Below are 14,500 nucleotides of genomic sequence, written 5' to 3' on the forward strand. Positions count from 1 at the left end.
TCCAGATTAAAGAACAATTGCGTATTTCCCTGGGACCTAGGAATCCGAGGTCTATTTAAAGGGCCAGTACAACAAATACGAAAATGTCGGAATCTGCAGTCCCACAGTCCCCACCTGAATAGCAAGGGGGCGATGCTCCAGCAGCCCAGCCAACAGGGTCTCCACCCTCAGCTAGAAGAATATTGCCGCCCTCACCAGCACTCTCGAACTCCCAAGGGCGTGCCCTGCCTGTGATGCCGGCAAGACCTCCAACACCGGCTGAACAGGACCCATTTACAATAAGAGACTTCAAAGAGAAATTCTACAGCCTCTTTGCATTTTATGCACTTCCCCCTCATCAACATGTACAACTGCTTCTGGGACAACTCCAGGGACCCGCCTTGGAAGAAATTCGCACCTGGCCAGTGGCCGATAAGGCCACAGTGGGACAGATTTTTGAAGGACTTTCTCAAGTGTTTGAATCTCACTCCCCCTCAGAGGTACGCTTCCGACTATATGAACGATGCCAGAAGCCAGGTGAGACCCTCCGAGCATATGCAGTGGCTTTGCAGAGCGCATTAGAGGCGGTACAGAAGTTGGAAGGCATCACACCCGATCAGGGCAATCGAGTACTGATGGACCGTTTTATAGAGGGGGCGCTAAACAAATGGGACAAGGCCCAAATTAGGATGCTGGCCGTACAGAATCCCGACATGACCTTCCCAGCCTTTAAGAGACTAGCGGTGAAAGTAATAGAATCGGGGCCTCAGACAGAAGAAATTAGTGTCCCTACTACAGACTCTCAGGGTCCTTCGCCCCAACAGCCTGTCCCTTCTCAATCTGCCCCACCAACATCTAATCCTAGCCCTTGGACAGCTGACTTACAAGACATTAAACAGGACATTGAATAGTTAGCCAAGGCTTTCAAAGAAATGGCAGTACGGCCAAACCCTTCCAGATCTGCAACACCAACACCTAAGAAGGCTGACCCTCGCCCTGTCACTCCACCTAGTGTTCCTCCTGTGAGACCACCTGGAAGCCAAAGACCCGTTTGCAGTTACTGTAACTAGAATGGACACTGGAAGAGCCAATGCTGGGCTTTAAACGGGCGTCCCCTGGGGTCGAGGACCGCACCCCAGGAGTAGAGATTGAAGGTCCAGAATCAACCAGCGACAAGAAAGGACTATCTATGTATGTAGCTGCTTGCCCCTATGTACAGGTAATGATTGAAGGTGTCCCGTTACAAGCTCTGATAGATACGGGGTCTCAGGTATCCACTATCCCACAGGGGTTTTTCTATAAGTACTGGGGCCCAGAAAGATTGTGTGACCCTCAGGAAGCGGACTTCAGAGTAATTGCAGGGAACGGGAAACCAGTACCCAGACATGGTTACTGGGAGCCCACAGTGCAGGTGGGAAAACATGTGTTAGGAAGGCAAGGGGTGATTGTCACAAATGTCAGAGATGAGGGAGCGGACAATTTCATTTTAGGCATGAATATTATGCGGCACTGATTTGATGATATTGTCTGTGCACTGCATGCATCTCTCCCTCACTTGTCACCCCCAGGCCGGCGAGCTGCCCAACACAACCTCAAAACCCTTCAAGCAGAACAGAAGTTCGTGAATCATCATGGAGAAATCTGCAGAGTAAGGACTCAGGATATCCGAGCCATTAGCCCACAGCCACAGACAGAGACAGTTATTTGGTACCTGCCCGACCCGCTGTGAAAAATCAAGATTACCAAGCGCTCTTGGAGCCCCTTCTGCTGGAAGATTGTCCCTTTGTGCAAGCTGCTCGAAGCCTTGTGACCGTATGGAATGGAAAGGTCCTAGTGAGGCTTATCAATCTCTCTCAAGTTGCTGTCCAGCTACCCAAGTACACCCCAGTAGCTACGTTACAGCATCTAGACGTCAGAGATGTAGTCTGGAAGTCACAGGTGGTCCAATCTGGACCTGATCAGAGCCCTGCAGAACCTTGGTGGAACCAGCTGCAGACAGGAGATGAAGACACCCCGAAGGAACAAGTGGAAAGAGTCATCCAGGTGGCTAAGAAACATCAAGCGGGTTTCAGCAAATTTCCCACAGACATTTGCAGGACCGCCATGATCAAACATAGGATCCTCACCGGAGACAATCCACCCATTAAAGAGAGGCATCGCCCTGTGGCTCCTGGGATGTATCAGACCATAAAGAAAATGCTGGTAGAGATGAAAGAGGCCGATGTCTTCCAAGAAAGCCAGAGTCTGTGGGCTGCACCTTTGGTCTTGGTGAAAAAGAAAGATGGCACCATCCGCTTCTGCGTAGACTACCGGAAGCTAAACAACATAACTCATAAGGATGCCTATCCTCTCCCACGCATTGAAGAATCCTTGACTGTGTTGGGGTCTGCCGCCTACTTTTCCACCCTGGATCTGACGAGCGGCTACTGGCAAATGCCAATGGCAGAAGAGGACAGAGAAAAGACCGCATTTGTGACCCCCATGGGTCTCTTCAAGTTCAAAAGTATGCCCTTTGGACTGTGCAATGCACCAGCTACTTTCCTGCGCCTAATGGAGCGGTGCTTAGGGCACCTTAACTTCCAGAGTGTTCTATTGTATCTAGATGACGTCATAGTCTACTCTCGAACATATCAGGAGCACTTGGATCACCTGAAAGAAGTTTTCCAAGTTCTTATCCGACATGGACTCAAGGTTAAGCCTTCTAAATGTCACTTACTAAAGCCTCAAGTGCACTACTTAGGACATGTCGTCAGTGCTCAAGAAGTCCAGCCTGATCCAGACAAAGTGAGTGCTGTGAAAGAGTGGCCTACACCCAGGACGGTGCGAGACGTCCGAAGTTTCCTGAGGTTTCATCCCTCATTTTGCTCAAATTGCCGGACCCTTGACCGAATTACTGAGAGGGACTGCCCTGGATAATTACAATGGGAGGCTTCCCATCCAGTGGGCCGAAGAACAAGAGGATGCCTTTCGAGCCCTGAAGTATCTCCTCACGGAACCCCCAGTATTGGCATATCCTGACTACAGCCTGCCGTTCCGCTTATACACAGACGCTAGCTTTGAAGGTCTGGAGGCGGTCTTATCTCAAGTGCAAGATGGCAAGGAGAGGGTGATTGCCTATGCCAGCCAGCATCTTTGAGGTGCTGAGAAGAATGATGCTAACTACAGCTCCTTCAAACTGGAACTCTTGCTGCTACCCCCTTCACAGTCTACACTGATAACAACCCCTTGGCCCATTTGAACACTGCTAAGTTGGGAGCTCTTGAACAGCGTTGGGCCTCTCGGTTGGCCAACCATGACTTTAACATCAAGTACCACAGCGGAAAAAAACAATGTCAACGCGGATGTACTTTCTCGCATGGCCCCGGGAGAAGCACCTCCTGCTGAAGATGTGTGGGAAGATGTAGAAATGCCTCCCTTCTACCAAAGGTTCGTGAGCCAGAATGCTCTAACTACCCAGGCGGGTGACGGACCTGAATCTCCCAAGGTCTCTGAAGATTTGTCTACCTGGAAGAAGCTTCAGGGTGAGAGCAGAGTTATCGGGGACCTCCTCGATTATTGCCTCCACAAGAAAGTGCCTACTCGGGTGCGCAAGGCCCATGGAGACTTTGAATTGAAGCGACTGTGGCGGCAGAGAAACCGCCTGTTCCTGCACAAGGGGTTGGGCTACCGAAATTCCCTGGACCCAGTCTCGGGAGACCGCATACACCAGATTGTGGTTCCCCGGAGGGATGCAGCCATGGTTCTGAATGCTTATCACGACTAATCCGGACACTTCGGGGTCCATAAGACAGAGATCACCGTTAGAAGGAGATTTTACTGGATTGGGATGCGGGGAGACATCGAGAAATGGTGTACCGAGTGCTCCGTGTGCAACGTGATGAAGAACCCCGGAGGGACGCAAGTGCCCCTTTGCATCCCATCTGTACAGAAAGACCGAATCAAATTGTTGCCTTGGACCATGTGAAGCTGGCCCCCACTCGATCTGGCTATTGTCATGCTTTAACAATGGTGGATCATTATTCCAAGTGGGTGGTCGTGGTCCCCGTCAAGGATCTTACCGCCAAGACTGCTGCTCAACTCTTCTATCGGCATTGGATCTAACCGCTGGGGTGTCCCGAATCGGTTCTCACGGATCGGGGAACCGCCTTTGAAGCCCAGTTGTTCCAGGAACTTTGCCGGATGCACGATTGCAAGAAGCTCCGGACAACGGCCTACCATCCCCAAGGGAATGGACTCTGGGAGAGGATCAATCAAGTGTTCATCCAGATGCTCAGAGCAGCCTCGGTCTCTAAGCACGAAGAGTGGCCTCAGCTGCTGCCAGAACTCCTGGAAATTTTCAACAACACTGTCCACTGCTCTACGGGATATACGCCCTTTTTCTTGATGACGGGCCGACACGGCCAAATGCCAAAGGATCGAACCTTTGGCTTACAGGCACCTTTCAACAATTCTCCTCAGGCTTCCCAAGGTTGGGTGTCAGAGCATCGACGAAGAATTGAAAAAGCCAAGGACATCGTTGAGAAGAAAATGGGTGAAATATTATAATCGGCATGCTTCGGCTCAGCCCTTGCAGCTTGGAGATAAAGTGTGGCTCAAGAAATGGCCGTTCAACTTTGAACACCGTTTCTAAAGAGTTAATAGCACGCAGCACCGCGATATAGAATGGGAGCGGACTCATGACGTATCGATACATCATGGGTCCTTAACAGGTTAACGAAACTGAAAAATATTATTTCTTTCTAATCTGTTTCTATTTCTGGATTTTAAATTTTTTTAATGTTTTGTTCATTATTATGGGGGCTACCGTTTTGCCTGAGATGTATTTAACATCATTTACCTATATTCTTCAAAGTAAACCATACAGATGTAGGCCACAATAGTGGGAAAAGTGGTCTGGGCATGCTCTGTGATCTTTTCAGATGTCATTCTACAGGGAAGGGGAGGCTGATCTGTGAGCAAAATCTATTGTGAGTATCTCTGCTATCAATACACTGGTGTCAAATTTCATTGTAATCCTGTCTATGTTGATAAGGAGAGCACTGTTGGGAGGGGATCTGTACAGAACAGGAAGTCTCTGCTAAATATTAAGCCTAGAAGCCAGAAGGGAAAAAGTTTGAGGATTATTTTAAAATATAAATGATAATTTGAATTTAAAAATCACCAAAAATTCTTTAAAAATATGTATAACATAAAATTTATTTTTATAATAGATTATATTTTCATTACACATTCCCTTTAAATATAAGGGTTTACTGTTTTCTCCTTGCACCATGGATGTTTACTTAATATAAGACATGAACAATACAATTGTTAGTGCTCTATTAGTTTAGAACTATAATAATCAGACCAAATTTGTGTAGTAAACAATGCAAAAAAAATTATTCTTGCATGTACTTGAGTCACTGTGCTCAGGTTGCTGAAAGAGTCCTACTGTGTTCTTGGTATATTAATGAAGTTTTATTTAGCACTATGTGTATAAATCAGGCCGCATATTTGTGATCTATCTCCTGTGGAATCCACACAAACATCCAGACAATAAAGAATTAATAAAGCTGAAATATAATTCATTAATTACAGCTATTTAACTAGAAAACGTCCTCCCAAGGAATCTGCCGAGCGTTTACAATCAGTGCTAGTTATTACTAAGCACTGGAGGTAGCAGCCCCCTCCGGGGTCTTATACATCATACATAGTGGCTGTATCCCCAACATGTCATATTCTTCCATGCATGTGACAAAGCATCCAACTAAACAGCAGCTCCCGCTCCATCACATCCCCAGAGAGCCGTCTTCTTTGATGTTTTTTTACATTTGTCGTATTAATAATGGAGTAGAGTATTAATTATGTAATGAAGCCGTATCACTAAACCAGTGATCTTCATAAAGACGTTATATTTTATGGCAGCTGTATAGCATACATGCAGTTTATCTTCTCTGTTAGTTACACATGTACACGTCAGCATACTGAAATTGTGAGGAATGAGAAATACAGGATTACACTATTCTGATAAATTGCGTCTTTTATCACTTTTTACTTTTGATCCTTTCAGCACAGTTCTGGTCCTACAGTATGTACATAGCAGAGCTGTCATAGTAAGGCCTGTAATAAAACATTGTAAAACCTAAAGATGTAGTGCATGCCAACGGTAGTATAACAACTAAATAAAACAGGGTGCCAGTGCGCTGTGCTTCTTTTAACGTTATGAGTGGAGCTACAATGCATTCTTTACTGTAAATGAGATGCAATTCGTTCAGTACTGTGTGCCAATGCATACAGTACTGTAAGTGAGCAGTGATGCATAAAGTATTGTAAGTGAGCAGTGTTGCACACAGTACTGTAGGTGAGCAGTGATACATTAATTATTGTAAGTGAGCAGTGATGCATATAGTACTGTCAGTGAGTGGTGATGCATAAAGTATAGTAAGTGAGCAGTGATGCATACAGTACTGTAAGTGAGCAGTGATGCATAAAGTATTGTAAGTGAGCAGTGATGCATACAGTACTTTCAGTGAGCAGTGATGCATGAAGTATTGTAAGTGAGCAGTGATGCATACAGTACTGTAAGTGAGCAGTGATGCATAAAGTATTGTAAGTGAGCAGTGATGCATACAGTACTTTCAGTGAGCAGTGATGCATGAAGTATTGTAAGTGAGCAGTGATGCATACAGTACTGTAAGTGAGCTGCAACGCATATAATAATAAAAGTGAACAGCGATTCATGCAATACTGTAAGTGAGTGGTGATGCATACAGTACTGTAAGTGAGCTGCAACGCATATAATAATAAAAGTGAACAGCGATTCATGCAATACTGTAAGTGAGTGGTGATGCATACAGTACTGTAAGTGAGCAGTGATATATATACAGTATTGTAAATGAATAGCAATACATAAAATACAGTAAGTGAGCGGTGATACATTCATAACTGTAAGAGAGCTGCAACGCATTCAGTACTGTTAGTAAGCAGTGATGCATAGAGTACTGTAAGTGAACAGCGAGGCATACAGTACTGTAAGTGAGCTGCACTGCATATAATACTATAAGTGAGTGGTTATGCATACAGTACTATAAGTGAGCGCTGATGCATACAGTACTGTAAGTAAACATTGATGCATACAGTTCTTTAAGGGAGCAGCCATATATACAGTACTGTAAGTGAATAGCAATACTTGAAATACAGTAAGTGAGTGGTGATGCCAACTGTAGAAGAGCTGCAATGCATTCAGTACTGTTAGTAAGCGATGATGCATAAAGTACTCTAAGTGAACTGCAGTGACTTCAGAAATGTGAGTGAACAGTGATGCATAAAGTGCTGTAAGTTAGCTGCAATACATATAGTACCGTAAGTGAGCAGTGATTCATACAGTACTGTAATTAAGAGGTGATGCATACAGTAAGCTGTGTAAGCAAGCAGTGATGCATACAGTACTGTAAGTGAGTGGTGATGCATACAGTATTGTAACTCAATGGTGATGCATATAGTACAGTAAGTGAGCAGTGATGCATTCAGTACTGTAAGTGAGCAGTTATTCATAGAGTACTGTAAGTGAGCTGCATTGCATATAATACTGTAAGTCAACTGCACTGCCTTCAGTATTGTAAGTGAGTGATGATACATACAATGCTGTAAGTGAGCTGAAATGCGTTTGGTTTGTAAGTGAGTGATGATGCATACAGTACTGCAAGTGAGCAGTGATGCATACAGTACTGTAAGTGAGCAGTGATGCATACAGTACTGTAAGTGAGTGGTAATGCATACAGTACTGTAAGTGAGCGGTGATGCATACAGTACTGTAAGTAAGCAGTGATGCATACAGTACTGTAAGTGAGCAGCAATACTGTATGCATTGTTGCTCAGTGCCTACAGAAGGAAGAAGTCTAGAAAAATAAAGAAAAAAAACAGGAGTCCCTGCCGATTGCATAGCATGCTATGGGAAAAGTGTAGTGTGCCACCAATAATATTGTAAAAATAAATGTTCTTCAACTTCCAAGATCTCTGCTTGAGATACATTTACATTCTAGCATGGTCCTAATGTGGGTAGAGGAAGGGCCAGCTGACCCAATGGTTTTGGTGTGTGTGGCACCAATGGGTCAGGTAGTTGTAGTCAGAGCTCTTATACAGGAGAGCCAGAACAGTACTCAGGGACAAGGACAGAGACATAGTCAAATACAGACAGTGATCAAAGCAGGCAGTGCAGGCTCACGTCAGTAGTCTGGGTCAGCAACAGGAGAATAAGAATGGTACAGAATCAGATACAGGTCAGAATACAAAGGATATCTGGATCCAGATGGCACAACATCGTTAAGAAGTCAAGAAACCAATAGTATTAGAAGTATGCATGGTGGCCCTGTAAATAAGTAGAAGTCTCCATGTGCTGCCCCTAAAGGCCAGAACACAAAGATGCAGCAATGGAAGCAAGAAGGAAGCCAGGAGAGTGGTGTGCAGCATGGAGGACAGAAGAGACAGCAGAATGCCACTGGGAGAGATAATGAGACCAAATGTGACAGCCAAGCCAGAGACTGGTGGTGATAAGCCACAGAGGGGCAGCAGGGCCTGCTAACATTACACTGTAGAAGCTTCTACTGGTACGACCAGTATCAATGAATTTCCATAACCAACGTTTCCCATAAGTTAAAACTTCCATTTTCGACTTTAAGCACAATAGTAATCATTTGCCTACACATTTCAACTTCATGCATCCTTAGACATAAGATAAAATACATTTTAACTACATTGATCTACATTTACTTACACAGTAATCTCTTAATCTCTTGGATAGGACCAGACAGAATACCCTTCATTTCTCATGCACAAGAATAAGTCTTGGGTGCCATAACTCTGTCTCCGGCACCCCTCTTGTCCTTCTTTAGACACTTTTGGCAACTACACATCAAGAACACCACAAAAGACCTACTGGAGGGCCCCATTGGAGGGTTTTCGAGCATGTACCACCTTTTAAGGTCATGTCTTAGCATCTCAACTGGATTTAGGCCCAGATTTTGACTATGCCCCTCCAAAACCTTAATAGTTTTTTGTTTTTTTTAAGTCATTAAGAAGTACTGTAGACTTGATAGTGTGTTTTGGATCATTGTCCTGCTGCATAACCTAAGTGTGCTTCATCCTGAGGTCACGAACTGATGACTGGATATTCTTCTGTTCAGATTTTATTAAAGAGAGCAGAATTTATGGTTCATTCACAGCAAGTCATCCAGTTCCTGAAGCCGCAAATCAGCCCCAGAGCATCACACTAACTAGACTTGTGCACTAGAAAAATTTTCGTTTAATTTCGTTTCGTTTTGGAAAAAAATTTCGGTTCGGCAATATTTTCGGTTTAGATTTTTCGGATACATTCGGTATTCGGGTATTCGTGTTGTTTTTTTCGGATACATTCGGTATTCGGGTACATTCGGTAAATCTTTTTAGTCTTTTTTTGGACTTTAGCGATCCTAATAAATAATGGAGATACCTTTTTTATTAAAATTTCGCAGGGTATCATAAAAAAATCATAATAAAAAAGATACAGTGGTGATGAAAAAAATTGTATCTAACGAAATGTATCTTTTTTATTATGAAATGTTTATTCATTTTTAAACAGGGATCAATTTATGTGAGCGGGAAAGCACTAAAAATGTAGCCGACAATAATGAAAATGTAGTGTGTGCGTGTTTTTCACTTTTTTTAAAAACATTTTTTAGGTAGTACTACTACTCCCAGCATGGAACACACTCTTCCATGATGGGAGTAGTAGTTACCTGTACTAATTGACAGATTGCAGGGGTCCCTTGCGATCCTCTTGTATAATGTACAGATGCGACGGCTGCTCTTCTATGGTCCCCTGCACTCACGTATATATACACATATTCATATTTCCCGCAGAGCTGTGATTGGCCAGATGGTTCCAGCCAATCACAGCTCTCTGTGAGAAATAGGAATATGTGTATATATACGGCCGTGCAGGGGACCATAGGAGAGCGGCCGCCGCATTCATACATTATACAGGAGCATCACAGCGGGTGTCAGGAGTGATACCCGCAGTGATCTTCCCTTTACTACAAGTACTACCACTCCCAACATCGAGTACACTCTGCTCCATGCTGGGAGCTGTAGTATCTGCATTAATAGACAGATCGCAGCGAGTGTCAGAAGTTACACTCGCTGCCATATGTCTATTAATGCAGGTACTACAGCTCCCAGCATGGAGCAGAGTGTGCTCCATGTTGGGAGTATTAGTACCTGCAGTAAGGAACAGATCCCAGGGATGTCACTCCTCCTGACACCGCTGCGATCCTCCTGATGTGAATGTCGGGATCAGCTGTTCTCAGGGCTACAGAGCCGGGAGAACAGCTGACGCTGAGCCGTAGGTATACATCGTATATCTACTGCCCAGCAAGAACTTACAGTGAGCTTGCAATGTGTATACAGTATACACATTGCTGGCTCACTTAACCCCTTGCTGAGCTGTGCGCTATGCGCAAGCCCAGCAAGGGAAGAGTTAACTTACACTGCTGGACAGTGTAGGTTAACCCTTTGTGCGGTATACACTTTATACAGCTATCTATAGATAGCTGTATACAGTGTATACAGAAGACGAAGTCCAGCTTACTTCCCTCGAGTCCCGGGCCGGGTTCGTGTAGCTCTGCCCCCTAGTGGTGACGTCATTAGGGGGCGGAGCTACAGAAGGGAACAAGGCTAGTTTATCTGAAGCTCTGTTCACATTGTACGTTTTGTATAATGTGAACAGACCCTTCTGGCAGTGTCTACCCAGACAGGGAGACTCCAGCTGTTGCTAAACTACAACTCCCAGCATGGGAGTTGTAGTTTTGCACCAATTGGTGGCTCCCTGTTTGGGTAGACATTGCATCATGGGTGCTCTCCCCAGCGGACAGCGCCAAAAATGTCATAACCAATTTTTTGTGTTTTTTTTTCTTCTCGTTTCAGATCCGTGTATGCAGAGGATTACTGCGGATTCGATGGATTACGGCGGATTATTTTTTTTCCCTTTAATAAAATGGTTAACGAGGGCTGTGGGGGAGTGTTTTTTTAAATAAAATAATTTTTCCAATGTGTTGTGTTTTTTTTTTATTTTTATTGAATTTTCAGGGTTAGTAGCGGAAGCTGTCTTATTGACGGAATCCATTACTAGGCCAGGGCTTAGTGCTAGCCCCAAAAACAGCTAGCGCTAACCCCCAATTATTACCCCGGTACCCACCGCCACAGGGGTGCCGGGAAGAGCCGGTACCAACAGGCCCGGAGCGTCAAAAATGGCGCTCCTGGACCTAGGCGGTAACAGGCTGGCGTTATTTAGGCTGGGGAGGGCCAGTAACAATGGTCCTCGCCCACCCTGGTAACGTCAGGCTGTTGCTGTTTGGTTGGTATTGTGCTGAGAATGAAAATACGGGGAACCCTATGCGTTTTTTTTTTTTAATTTAAATAAAAAAATAAAAAAAATAAAACGCATAGGGTTCCCCGTATTTTCATTCTCAGCCAGATACCAACCAAACAGCAACAGCCTGACGTTACCAGGGTGGGCGAGGACCATTGTTACTGGCCCTCCCCAGCCTAAATAATGCCAGCCTGTTACTGCCTAGGCCCAGGAGCGCCATTTTGACGCTCCGGGCCTGTTGGTACCGGCTCTTCCCGGCACCCCTGTGGCGGTGGGTACCGGGGTAATAATTGGGGGTTAGCGCTAGCTGTTTTGGGGCTAGCACTAAGCCCTGGCCTAGTAATGGATTCCGTCAATAAGACAGCGTCCACTACTAACCTTGAAAATTCAATAAAAAAAAAAAAAAAACACAACACATTGGAAAAATTATTTTATTTAAAAAAACACTCCCCCACAGCCCTCGTTAACCATTTTATTAAAGGAAAAAATAAATAATCCGCCGTAATCCATCGAATCCGCAGTAATCCTCTGCATACACGGATCTGAAACGAGAAGAAAAAAACACAAAAAATTGGTTATGACATTTTTGGCGCTGTCCGCTGGGGAGAGCACCCATGATGCAATGTCTACCCAAACAGGGAGCCACCAATTGGTGCAAAACTATAACTCCCAGCATGCCCAGACAGCCTTTGGCTGTCTGGGCATGCTGGGAGTTGTAGTTTACCAACAGCTGGAGTCCCCCTGTCTGGGTAGACACTGCCAGAAAGGTCTGTTCACATTATACATAACGTACAATGTGAACAGAGCTTCAGATTAATTAGCCTTGTTCCCTTCTGTAGCTCCGCCACCTAATGACGTCATCACTAGGGGGCGGAGCTACACGAACCCCGCCCGGGACTCGAGGGAAGTAAGCTGGACTTCGTCTTCTGTATACACTGTATACAGCTATCTATAGATAGCTGTATATAGTGTATACCGCCCAAAGGGTTAACCTACACTGTCCAGCAGTGTAAGTTAACTCTTCCCTTGCTGGGCTTGCGCATAGCGCACAGCTCAGCAAGGGGTTAAGTGAGCCAGCAATGTGTAAACTGTATACACATTGCAAGCTCACTGTAAGTTCTTGCTGGGCAGTAGATATACGATGTATACCTACGGCTCAGCGTCAGCTGTTCTCCTGGCTCTGTAGCCCTGAGAACAGCTGATCCCGACATTCACATCAGGAGGATCGCAGCGGTGTCAGGAGGAGTGACATCCCTGGGATCTGTCCCTTACTGCAGGTACTAATACTCCCAACATGGAGCACACTCTGCTCCATGCTGGGAGCTGTAGTACCTACATTAATAGACATATGGCAGCGAGTGTAACCGCTGCGATCTGTCTATTAATACAGGTACTACAGCTCCCAGCATGGAGCAGAGTGTACTCCATGTTGGGAGTGGTAGTACTTGTAGTAAAGGAAAGATCACTGCAGGTATCACTCCTGACACCCGCTGCGATCCTCCAGTATAATGTATGAATGCAGCGGCCGCTCTCCTATGGTCCCCTGCACGGCCGTATATATACACATATTCCTATTTCTCAAAGAGAGCTGTGATTGGCTGGAACCATCTGGCCAATCACAGCTCTGCGGGAAATATGAATATGTGTATATATACGTGAGTGCAGGGGACCATAGAAGAGCAGCCGCCGCATCTGTACATTATACAAGAGGATCGCAAGGGACCCCTGCGATCTGTCAATTAGTACAGGTAACTACTACTCCCATCATGGAAGAGTGTGTTCCATGCTGGGAGTAGTAGTACTACCTAAAAAATGTTTTTAAAAAAAGTGAAAAACACGCACACACTACATTTTTATTATTGTCGGCTACATTTTTAGTGCTTTACCCGCTCACATAAATTGATCCCTGTTTAAAAATGAATAAACATTTCATAATAAAAATGATACATTTCATTAGATACAATTTTTTCCATCACCACTGTATCTTTTTTATTATGATTTTTTTATGATACCCTACGAAATTATTATAAAAAAGGTATCTCCATAATTTTTTAGGATCGCTAAAGTCCAAAAAAAGAATAAAAAGATTTACCGAATGTACCCGAATACTGAATGTATCCGAAAAATCAAACTATCTATATCCTTTTTATTATATTTGTTATCAGAATGAATTCTTCACGTTCGTTTACAGATAACGAATGCATTCGTTATTTACAGCAGTATGGTCGGGAAATAACGAATGTATTCGTTACTTTGCTATTCGTATTATCGTGGCTATTCGGGAATGTTCAAAATATGTTTTCGTGCATTCGGATCGGTCCGAATGCACGAAAACGGTAAAATTCGTTAATTTAGACATTCGTGCCGAACCGAATTGCACATGTCTAACACTAACCATATCCTTATCGGAGGAAAGAAAGACCTACAGATCTTTAGATGTTGTTGTGAGATCTTTTGTGACCTTACAGACTTTTGTGACTTTACGACTTACGGCCTTACAGTCTTCGCTGTGCTCTTTAGGAAATATTGGTAGGCTGGCCATGTCTGGGAAGGGTCATTACTGTTCATCATCTTCTCCATTTGTGGATAATGACTTTAACCCTGGTTCGCTGGAGTCCCAAAGCTTTAGAAATGGCTTTGTAACCCTTTCCAGGCTGAAACATGTCAATTACTTAATTCAGGGGTCAAGTCCTGGGAAAAAAAAGTGTGGGAAGTCACCCTAGATTTCCACTTAAAGGGGTAATAGACATCTTTTACCCTATCCAAAGGATAGGGGATAAGATGTCTGATCCCGGGGGTCCCGCAGCTGGGGACCCCTACGTTCTCCCTGCTGCTCCCGGCATTTGTTTAGAGCGTTGGGTGCAGCAACAGAGGCTCATGACTCACAGTCACTGCCCCTCAATGCCGTCACGCCCCCTCCCATAGACTTGTATTGAGGGGGCATTACTGTGACGTCATGAGCCTCTGCCCTGCATCACCAGTCATCCGGTACGGAGAGAAGTTCGCTCCGTGCACCAGATGTCTGGGGTGCCGCAGCCGAGACCCCCGCGATTAGACATCTTATCCCCTATCCGAGTAACCCATTAAGGGCTGGTCCTGCAGGACTCCTGCTAATGGGAACTGCGTTCCTGCTGGGAA

The sequence above is a fragment of the Hyla sarda genome, chromosome 2 (genome assembly GCF_029499605.1).
Source record: "Hyla sarda isolate aHylSar1 chromosome 2, aHylSar1.hap1, whole genome shotgun sequence".
NCBI lineage: Eukaryota > Metazoa > Chordata > Amphibia > Anura > Hylidae > Hyla > Hyla sarda.